We start from the raw sequence: 11,758 nt of genomic DNA, 5'->3' as shown, positions 1-11,758 counted from the left end.
CCCCTGTACTGAGGCATATAAAGTTTGCACGACTAATGGACCTCTCTTTCCACTGATGGCCGACTGATTCCAGGCCATTTTCTGATTCATATGCAGCTAGAGACACAAGCTCCGAGGGGTACTGGTTAGTTCATATTGTTGTTCCACCTATAGGATTGCAGATCCCTTTAGCTCCTTAGGTACTTTCTCTAGCTCTTTTTGAAACCTCTGCTAGAGTATGTTCAGATTTTTCCATGTTTCTCTTCTGTTATTGTTGTTGTTGGCACAAAACACATTTGGTTCTATTTTTATGTTTTCAGTAATATAGTATAATAGTATAAAATAAAAATCAACACATTGGGACTGGACAAGACAAACAGAAGGAAGAGAGTCCAAAAGAATGCACAAGAAACAGAGCTTTACTTCTTCCTTGTTTCTTTTTTGAGAAAAAAATTATTAGTTCTGTCAGAATTTCATACAACATATTATGTCCATGTTTACTCTCAGATTCTTCCATACCTTTACCCCTTCTAAGGTGCCCAACTTTGTGTCATTTTTTTCTCTATACAGTCAACTTTTTTTTTGCTGCATGTGTATTATTCAATGTGTGGTTTCCACTGGATAATGGTTGAATTAATACTGGCTACACTATATAGATATAATATATTTTATCAATATACATATATGTACATATATATATATATATACATACATACATACATGTCGCTTCTGTCTCCGACCAGCAGAAAAGAGCAACAGCACAGTGTTCTTCTCAAAGCAGTTTATTCAGGAACCTTTCAACATGCAAGCAGGAATCTCTCTAGCCCCCAATCGCAATTCCTTATATAACCCCTCAACCATGCCCCATCAGCCTATTTTTGGATGTATGAGGAAGTCAGGTGCAAGTCATAAGACTTGGTTGCAGTCCTGGGCACCATCTTGGGACTACCGCCACACACACTCCCCACACATACACACATATCCTGACTGCAGTGTACCATTTCTTCTCTATTCCTAGTTCTTCCACCCCACCTCCCTTCTCCCACCTCCCTAATCCACTCTTCCCCCATTTCTCCTCAGCAAAAACCAAATTTCTCAAGGATATCAACCACAAGCTACTCTTTTGAGAAAACTGACTGTCTGGGCAACAGCCTGGATGGTTTGGGAATTCCAATGGGACTCTATTGGACAGCAACTTAATTAGATATAAGGCAATCCCAGTACTGTCATCTTCATTTGGTAATAAGGTATGGCTAGTTCTCTGTTGCAGATAATATATGTTGCTTTTCATAAACTGACCACAAAGCACTATTGCTGAGGACAACAGCTACATAGATCATTGAACATGGAGAATTTGAGATGGTGCCTTTACTCCTTCATGCTATCTGGAGTCTTTGGTATAGGAAGGTATACTGCATGTGACCAAAAGAGAAATATATATGCCAATATACCCCAAAATTCTTTGATTTACAAAGCTGTCTTGCCTACACTAGGACAGTGGTGGCACAATGCTTGTTGGACTAACCAATGTCTGGTTTGACTTAAGGCCTATTCCATGAGATGGAACCCCATACTTGTTACTGCTCTAGTGATCTAGAGTCTAAGAGTAGATAGCTCAAGGACTTATAGTTAAACCATATATACTGTTCTTTTAAAAATGTAGCAATAAAATGACTCCTGATGATATTTTACTATACTCAGATCAGTGCCTTGCTCAGCCAGCAAGTGAGAAGCTTCCTCCTGCAGCAGAGGGGAACCAATCGTACACAGGCCTGGATGTGTCTACACCAGATCATCTGTACCAATGTTATAACTTCTAATTTGGTGTTTTTGTCGGATTTCTGAGTGCATAGATGAGTGCATCTATTCTTGTTCCTATTCTTGAGCTATTTTCCTTCTGCTTGTTTTGTCCAATTCCAATGTGTTCACTTTTGTTTTATCTTACTATATTTTATTATTATCCTTTAGAAACCCATTTGTTTTCTAATAAGAGACGGTACAGGTGTGGATCTAGATGAGAGGGGAAGAGGGAAGGAACTTGGAGAAGCAGAAAAAAGGTAAACCATAATCAGGATGTATTATGTAAAGGAAAAAAATATATTTTCAATAACAGTTAAAAAAGAGATAAATGATAGAGCAAAAAGAAAAAAGAAGAAAACAAATATAATTCTCTTGGCAGCAATCGGTTGCTAACAGCTCCTTGACTAGGGATGGGTCTTCATGTTCACAGCTACTCTTGGCAATGAGATTTAGTCTAGCTTGGGCTTGTACAGGACTTGTGCATACTGTCCCAACAGCTCTGAGTGCATGTATGCACCTGCCCTCTGCTTTGGGAAATCCCTGTTTCTTTGCAGTCATCACCCACCTCAGGCTCTTACACTCCCTATGTGCACTCTTCTGCAATGATTGCAGAGACTGGAAGAAGGACTTACAATATAAATAAACCATTTACTAGCCAGCAATCTACAGTCCCTTGTTCTCTGCACCATGACCAGCTCTCTACCGTGTTCATTTAGTTTTAATAGAAATAATAGTTTTAACCTTAACGAATGTTTGTGAGAATCTATTATTAAAGGGATTGGTGAAGAAAAAATTTGTGCACTTCAGATTTCTATAGATAAATGAGATCTCTCTCTCTCTCTCTTTCTTTCTTTCTTTCTTTCTTTCTTTCTTTCTTTCTTTCTTTCTTTCTTTCTTTCTTTCCTTCTTCCTTTCTTTCCTTCCTTCTTTCTTGGTTATTTTTGTTTGTTTGTTTATATTTCAAAGGTTGTTCCCCTTCCAGGGTTTCCCTCTACAAACCTCCACAGGACCAAGGGTCTCCCCTCCCACTAATGCCAGATAAGGCTATTCTCTGCTACATATGTAGCTGGAGCCATGGGTCCCTCCATGTGTACTCTTTTTTTTTTTTTAAATGTGTACTCTTTTGTTGGTGGTTTAGTCCTTGGGATCTCGGGGGGTGGGGGGTGTCTCAGGTTAGTTGATATTGTTCTTCCTATGGGGTTACAATCCCCTTCAGCTCCTTCAATCCTTTCTCTAACTCTTCCATGGGGTCCCCATGCTCAGTATGATGGTCCTCAGAAAATTTGAAATAGTTCTACCTGAGATATCTTTCAAAATTCAATAAAACGTTTTACTTGGCCTTTCTTATTATCTTCAACAGATTTCCATAGAAAATGAACATCTACTTTTCAAAGAATGGAGAAATATAATCTTTGACATTTCCCTTTTTTCCTATTGAGATAGGTAAAGAGAAGGTCTATACTAGGTGAATACCTTGACAATGAAAACTTCCCATCTTAAGAATTTTCATCTAATAACCAGCACACACACACACACACACGTACAAATAGAAAGAAAGAGAGAGTATAAAAGATGTATATTTATAGAATATAAAACAAACGAGGAATTTCTCAGAATATACATTATGCATTCAGTTAGCTGTTATAGAAAACTCCAAGTATCAGGCTTTTACTTTTCTCAAGTAAGAAGTTTAAGAGAGTTCCTGCTATGACTGTTAAAACCAGTAATTGCTATATCAATGACACCTTCAACACTCTGTTGGACTACTCAGACCATAAGGCTGCAGCCCTTATAAGCCACAATACCCACTATCCACCCTGCCTTCCATGCCTGGCTCAGATCACATTCCTATGTAGGCTTAAGGATGTTAGAAAGGCACACAAGTGTGCTTCTGCTTTCCTCACTTAAAGAATAGTTTCTGAACATTCCAAAAAGCATTTTCTATTCTATTTTATTGGCCAATTTTTAATTGTTTAGCTGCCACAACTATCAGTAGCTGAATCTGGAAAAGGGCATTCTTTTACTTCAGTAAATCATGGAAGCTAAAGCTGTAGCTTGCAGAATCAGTATGAGACATCAGACCAGGAGAACTGGTCAGCCATTTTTCCCCAATAAACATTGTAAACTATATAGTGAAACAAGTTGAGGGCTATGTGTCACAGAGCTATTGCTGACTGTACTTCTCAATGTGGGATATGGTCAGCTTAAAACATTAATAATAAAGTCCCAGTCATCAATGATGTGCTGGTGTCCACAGTAAGGAAAGAAATCAAAGCATTCCTCTTGATGTCATTTATCCACGAGTAGGTTCAGATTTCAGTTCTCTACTTCACTCTTCCTGGGTCTTCCTTCCATCCTGTCTGTTTGTTGTATGAATCTGTGCCTGCCTGATGGCTATGTCTGTGACTGTGTCTGTATCACAGCCTATACAGGTGTGGAATATACATGAGGATATGTTTTTAGTTATCCTAGGTTGCCAAATGCAAAAGCAAAGGTATACTTAAAGTATGAATCTAAAATAATCTGATAATAAGCAAAAAATCAACTCAAGTTTGCATCCTAAATAAAATCTGTGTCTGTGTCCATGTCTGTCTGTGTGAGTGTGTCCCTAACAAAGGGCTTTTTCTCTCCCTATTATTGCATAGAAGAGAAAGTATCACATGGGGAAGAAATTTATAGAAATCTTAAACAGCGTTTTACAAAGGACTAAGTCACTGACTCTAACTGACCCCCAACTAATCCAGATAACAAACAGTATTACAAATATCAACACTGTTTATCACACAGTATTTGAATGCCGTGTATGAGATTTATGGTGGACATTCATTTTATAACAGTGCTTTCAGTGTACTTGCTATTCCCCAAAAATGATTATAAAAACATATGTGATTACTATGTGTCAGAGGCATGAAAGGGTGGATAATTGAAGATTACAGCTATGCTTTCTTTTAGATTCTGAGAGTTGATTATGAGAGAAATACAAGCCATGTAAGGTTGAATGTTACATTGTTTTCCTTAATGGAGCTTTAACAGAGTAAGAACCCAGTACAATAGCAGTCTTAAGTCTGACGTGACCTCAAGGTATGGTATTCTTTGGCTGTAAGTCCAGGATAAGTTTCAGCCTCTTGGAATATGAGAGATATCTTTATCATAGTGAATAGCCCAGGGTGGGAATGATGATGTTCACTAATGTCTATGATAGCAGTGTTCCTCAACCAATGCACGTACTTCATATGTGACTTCTGATCACAGCCTATACAGGGGTGGAATACATATGAGGATAGGTTTTTAGCCATCCTAAGTGGCCAAATGTAAATGCAAATGTATACTTAAAGTATGAATCTAAAATAATCTGATAATAGGCAAAAATTCAACTCAAGTTTACATCCTAAATAAAATTGACATGGGAGGTAAGAAACTCTCAGAGCTCAAAGGGAGGGACCTTAGACGAAATGCCCTACAGTGGGGAGAGGGAACTTGTAGGGCCCACCTCCAGCAGAAAGACAGGGCATCGAGTAAGGGATGGGGTTGCCATCCCACAGTTAAAACTCTGACCCATAATTTTTCCTATCTGAAAGACCTGCAGGGATGGAATGGATAAGACCCTGAGGAAAAAAAGGTCCAGTGACAGGTCCAGTGGGATCCAGCTCAATGGGAGGCCCCAAGGCCTGACACTATTACTGAGGCTATGGGGTGCTCACAAAAAGGGATCTATCATGACTACCCCCTGAAAGACCCAACAAGCAGCTGAAAGAGTCAGATGCAGATATTTACACCCAACCAATAGACAGAAGCAGCTGAGCCCTGTGGTTGAATGAGGGAAAAGCTGAAAGAAGCTAAGGAGGAAGGTGACCCTGTAGGAGGACCAGAAGTCTCAATTAGCCTGAACCCTCAGACATTGGATCACCAACCAGGCAGCATACACCAGCTGATATGAGGCTCCCAACACACATACAGCAGAGGTCTGGGTTCAGTCAGAGAAGATGTACCTAACCCTCAAGAGACTGGAGGCCCCAGTGTGTTTACAGGTCTGGTGGAGAGGTATGTGGAGGGGTGGGGACATTCTCATGGAGAGAGGGAATCAGAGAAGAGATATGGGATGTGGAACAATGGACCAAGAGAGGAACAAAATCTGGTGTGAAAAAAAAAGATTAAATAAAAAGAAGGAATATAAAAAATTTAAAAATTAAATTTAATGCCCTACTGATTTTCACTCTCACTAATAACTACGATAAATAAAACTCAGGTAAATTTTACTTTTCTTAAAACTTGTACAAATTGAATTAGGGGAAATGGGTGTTTTTGTATGCTCTGACATTGCATATCAAGTATAGTATTGCCAAGATTTAATCCAGGTTGTTGTTTAGTTTTTTACTTATCCAATATCCTCAGTGTTATCTAGAGCATGGTAAGTCATGAGTAAACAGGACTGTGAGCCTATTGCTCATTCCTAAATCACTGCTATCTGAGTTTTATGGAAAGAAATCCTAGTACAAGTCTGGTGTGTTTGTGTTCCCTTGTTACAAAGGATGCTTTAGAAAAGCAAATCCCACTTGCTTCTTTCCCAGAACACCTATTGGAAATACGGGCTCTACATCGTCGATTTCATTATCATGTTAGAAACACTTTTGCCCAAAGTGCCTCTCCAGGTCCTGATTCTTAATTGTTGTTATTTTGCAGTGTAAAATATTGATGACATTGGTCAAAAAGATTGGCAGATCCATGAATTGTTATTAACCAGACCGTTGGTTGTGCCTCACATTTCAATACACAGTGAGGTGAAGCCCTAGCCCTCAGGGACTCTTCTTTTCATTCCTCTTTCCAAACAGGCAGATATTAACCCTAGCATGGCTTCCTTTGCAATTTTTCCTTTTCCTCCGAGCAATGAAAATGTCATTTATTGATTGCCTCTGTGGAAAGGACTAATCATTCATCAAGTTACAAATAAGAACTTATCCAAAGAGCTCACAGTAACAAAGGATTTGACAGTCTCACTATAAAAATAAAGGAAAGAGGAGGAGACTTAATACCACCTGGAGAACTCATTCAGCCTTGAACCTTTAGGTCAACCTGGGGAAAGGCAAAGAGCAAGGGAGCAGAAAAGGACAAAGATTGAATGAAAGTGAAAGCCAAATATGGGGCTGTTCCTCTGCATACCCCACAGGTACAGACACACCTCTCTCTCTCTCTCTCTCTCTCTCTCTCTCTCTCTCTCTCTCTCTCTCTCTCTCTCTGTGTGTGTGTGTGTGTGTGTGTGTGTCTCTCATAATAATAAAATTAATAATACTGTCAATGCCTTATGGGGAACAGTAATCAATTTGCTCCCTCATGTGATAGATGAGCTTTCACCACTAAGGGTTTGTGTAAACGATCTTGTCGACAATATCTAATAAAGAAGTTTATTAATATGGCCAAAATCCACATGGCTCACACTCATATTTCTGTAAGACTCTTATCAGTGTCATTTATAATCAATACTATGAACTTAAAAGCACATTCAAGTTAAAGAGAGAGACCCCACAGCCTGGGGTGAAAGTCAAATAATTAGAAGACCAAATGAAGATTCCATTTTCCCCTCAGAATCATCTTAGATCAAAGAACAGATTAAAATTAACATATTTTCTAAAATGATTGTGCAAAACAATTACCACAAGCAATTATTTTAGAAAAATATTCATTTTTTATTTTATATATATATATATATATATATATAGAGAGAGAGAGAGAGAGAGAGAGAATTGTTTTGTGTGCGTGTAAGCACACTACATGCATGGGATAAGACACGAGGGATCCACTCCATGTAATTAGAGGTAGAGACAGTTGTAAGCCATCTTGTAGATATTGAGAACCAAGTCCTGAGCTTATGTAAGAGCAGCAAGTACCCTTGACCATTGAGCACTCTCTCTCTCTCCAGCACATCCCAGTTGATCTGAAGTTGGATTCTCTTGTTATTCATCCTGAATCCTGCTCCTTTTCTATTCTAGGTGTTTATTTTTGAGATTATAATTTAATTGCATTGCTCCCTTCTCTTTCCTCCCTCCAAATCTTCACACAGCTGCTCTACTTCATATCCATTAGCCTCTTTTCCTTACAGACTGTTCGAAAGCTCTAATCTAGCTGAACTAATGGGTAGGAGACACTTGACCTTGTCAAAATGAAATGGTGGAGGTGGGTAACCTCAACAGTGGCAGAAATTCAGAGGCTAAAGCAGACTTTCACACTTACTATGGAGAAGTGCAAAGATGGGATCAGATCCACTGTCTTCTTGTCCCCCTCTCTAGCTGCCTGTCTTCCTCTCTTGCTTGCTCATATAAATATGAGTGAGGGTTTCATTTGACCTAGACTTTGAGGTGATCCTCCTGCCATAGCTTTCCAAACTCTGAGATGACAAGCACTTGCTACCACACCTGGTTAAAAAGAAAAATCTATTATTGAAACTATTATTGAAAATGGGCTAGCAGGACCCGAGGTGACAAAGTTCCTCTGAAGAATGGCCCCCTAACTGGTTACCTACTAAAAGCATCCTGTGTTGTTCTCTTCTGCCTGGATTCTTGTATTCTTCGCACAGCTTTATCTCAAAATACCAGATTAAGCCACAGAACAATAATGTCACATACCTGCAGCTCCTTATGACCAGAGGAAGCTGAAATTAGTGGGATTTAAGATGGCCTCAAAAATGACAGAGCCAGTCAGGAACTGTTACCAAAGGGCAGTCTAAATAATCCCTCAAATGGTCTTCACTCGTAAATAGATTTAAAAGCAATACATTTTGAATGCCACAACATTATTTCTAGGTTCTGCCCCTGCTGCTTTGGTACTGCCTCTTACTTGTACAATATGATCAAAGTTGCCACATTTATTTCTTACATATTTAAAGGCTAGCTACTTTGTGGCATTAACTCTTTAGTCCAGATTCCATAGTGAGATGTGTCCCTCAAACTGGCTGAAAAGCTTAGAATTCTTTGAGTGCCCTGTCTCCTTCATTTCTTACACCTATGAACCAGTTCTGTGTACATACCTGTTAGCCAATTAAGAGATGTTTTAGCGAAATACAGGGTTAAATTGGCCATTGTCCACCAGTGCCAGCATGTTTCTCCTACCCAGCCAATGTGCTTTCTTAGCAGCTCAAGAAATGAATGTCTCCGACCTTATAAAGCCAGCGTATTTATGCAAGATAATCATGGCATCTGTAAGTCAGCAGTTCCTGCATACAGTCAAGCACCATTAGCCACCCTGTAGAAAGCAAGATGTGCACAAAGAAAGGAAACATCTTCTGAAAACTTCCCATGAGTAATGGACAATTACCAAACTGTTGGCCACCTCACTTCTTCACACCAAGGTCAATGAAATCTTTTTCTTCCTTCATCTGAAAAGCTGCAGCCTGACCTGCCTCTCAAAGTCTGATGTCTCTCTGTGTTAGTTATATTTTGACTGCTGTGACATTACCCAGAAAACAGACAAAAAGGACTTATTCTGGGTTAGTTTGGAGTTATTTTCTATCAAGGTGGGAAGCTCATGGCAACAGGCAGCTTCTTTGCCATTGTTGTGACTCATTTCTACACATCTCTGTAGATTTGGGGGTTGGGGGTACAAGGGAATGGGAGGGAAAGACAGAGACAGAAAGAGAAAGAGAGACAGAAGCAAACAGAGTGAGGCAGACAGAGACACAGATATACAGAGAGACAGACAGACATATTGAGAGGCACACTGAGACAGAAAGAGAGACAGACATGGAGATACAGAGAAACACAGACCAGACACAATACACAGAGAGAGAGAGAGAGACAGACAGACAGACAGAGACAGAGAGACAGACAGAGACAGAGAGAGAGATGGGCTGATATGATATGCCGGGCATGGTGGCACACTCCTTTAATACCAGCACTTGGAAGGCAGAGGCAGGTGGATTTCTGAGTTCGAGGACAGCCTGGTCTACAAAGTGAGTTCCAGGACAGCCAGGGCTATACAGAGAAACCCTGTCTCGAAAAAACAAAAACAAAAACAAAAAAACAAACAAACAAAAAAAAGAGTCATGATATAAGCCAGAAACTACACCCCTAACTTCAACCAGCAATCCATTTCAAGCAAGAAAGTTCCACCTTTTAAAGATTCAACAATCTATAAAAGCCAGGGATGATGAGTTCAAATACAGTAGCTTTTGTTAGTGTACAGGGAATGCAGTTCCCATTAAACTATATTGTTGTTTCCTTCATCAGTAACTGAACAGGACAGTTTGGGACCTCAGTCCATCCAAATAGGGAAGGAATTGCAGCAGAGGCAGAAGGCCCAGCTGTCAAACTTGAAGACCGGGCCACAAAGACACACTTTCTCCAGTAAGACTTTGCCTATGAAATGTTCCACAACTCTGTCACATAAACGAATCAGTCTGAGACATTCAGGGACAAATCGTAAGGAAGTGAGACACTGGGATCTTGTGGACAGTCTTCTCTTTGCCTTGTTTACTTGGCCAAGGGTCTCTGAGCCTCTGGTCCTTTGATTTAACTTATCCTTCTCCATAGTGAGCTCAAATCACCGTGATTATTAATAACAAAGACTTCCAAACTATTGCTCATTTTAGTCCATACACATTAGTTCCAGTCTCCACATTTTGAGGTTTCCATTAATCAGTAAATCAAGGAATCATTTTTTTTATTTCAACATTTAATGAAGTACAAATAATGAAGTACTTTCTAAAGACATGGTTTGTCACAGTGTTGAATCACATTGTGTGTATCCTTCTTAGTGTGTGTTATATGCATTATTCTCTTTATGTATACAAACATGGGATGAATGTTAAGGATATAATCATGTGTCAGGAGGAATTGCCTAGCCATTTATTGAAAGGATGCATGCAGTTGTGCTTTCTCCTTTGTGTGTCTCTGGCAATTTAACCAGCATCGTCTCACTCGTGGCATTTAATCAATACATGCAAATCACTTCAGGGACCTATTATATCCTGAATTTATTAATCTACTTGAGAAAGAGACTGGCATGTACAGAGTCCTTCTTGTTTGAGGTAAAAAAAAAAGATGGATAGTATATGTTTCTACAGTCATAATTTCTTTGGACCTTAAAATACTCTGTGCAAATAATCTTTTACATTCTTCCTAATCTGCGGAATCTTTAGCAAGTCACTTACTAAAGATTTAGTAGTCATTTGCTAACTCCAGCATACATAGTACTTACTATTACTGTTTCTATGCTGTAGAATAGCTACCAAAAATGCAAAATAAGCATATTTATCTCTGTCAAAGTTCAAATCTCTTCTTCACCATGGAATTCACAAATGAAAGTAGATGTACTAAGATGCTGCTGGTTTCTATGAACAATATAAATTTGGAGTACAGCTGCATAGAAGGAAACCAGGGGGTCATTTCTTATAGTATTCTATACAGCAAAACACCATGTCACTTTTGTGGGCCAGTTAAAATGAATTAATCAGGAGTTTTAATAAATATAAATTAAGTTGAATAAGATGTGATAAGCATATAGCAACTGCTCTTCCCTGACCTAGGTTTAATGATTATTTTAATATGCATTGTGTATTTCCACACACTCTATTCCACATATGTGGAATCATGGACAACTTGTGGAAGTTGGCTCTCTTTCCATCATGTGGGTCTGTCTGGGTATTAAACTCAGGTTTCCAGGATTGGCAGCAAGCACCTTTAACTCCTAAGCCATCTTACCTGCTCAGATTAAATCTTTTAATGAAATAACCATATTAGAACTCATAATACATTCATGGGTTCTTAATTAGAGTGAAAAGTACAATGAATCATTGTATGATTTCCATTGTTTGTATCTCTTGCTGGGATAGTAGATCTGCCAGACTGCCTTTGAATTGCATAAAGGCTTTGACATAAGACGCTGCTCTAATAAAATCCAAGTTGTGAGTTTTCAAGTTGTCTACATCACAAACATCTTTCTTCATGTTGTATATCCAGGATGACCAAGATATCAATACCTCTCACATCTC

The sequence above is a fragment of the Mus caroli genome, unplaced genomic scaffold, assembly GCF_978045245.1.
Source record: "Mus caroli unplaced genomic scaffold, Mus_caroli_1 scaffold_15, whole genome shotgun sequence".
Taxonomy (NCBI): Eukaryota; Metazoa; Chordata; class Mammalia; order Rodentia; family Muridae; genus Mus; species Mus caroli.
This window is presented reverse-complemented; position numbering follows the sequence as displayed.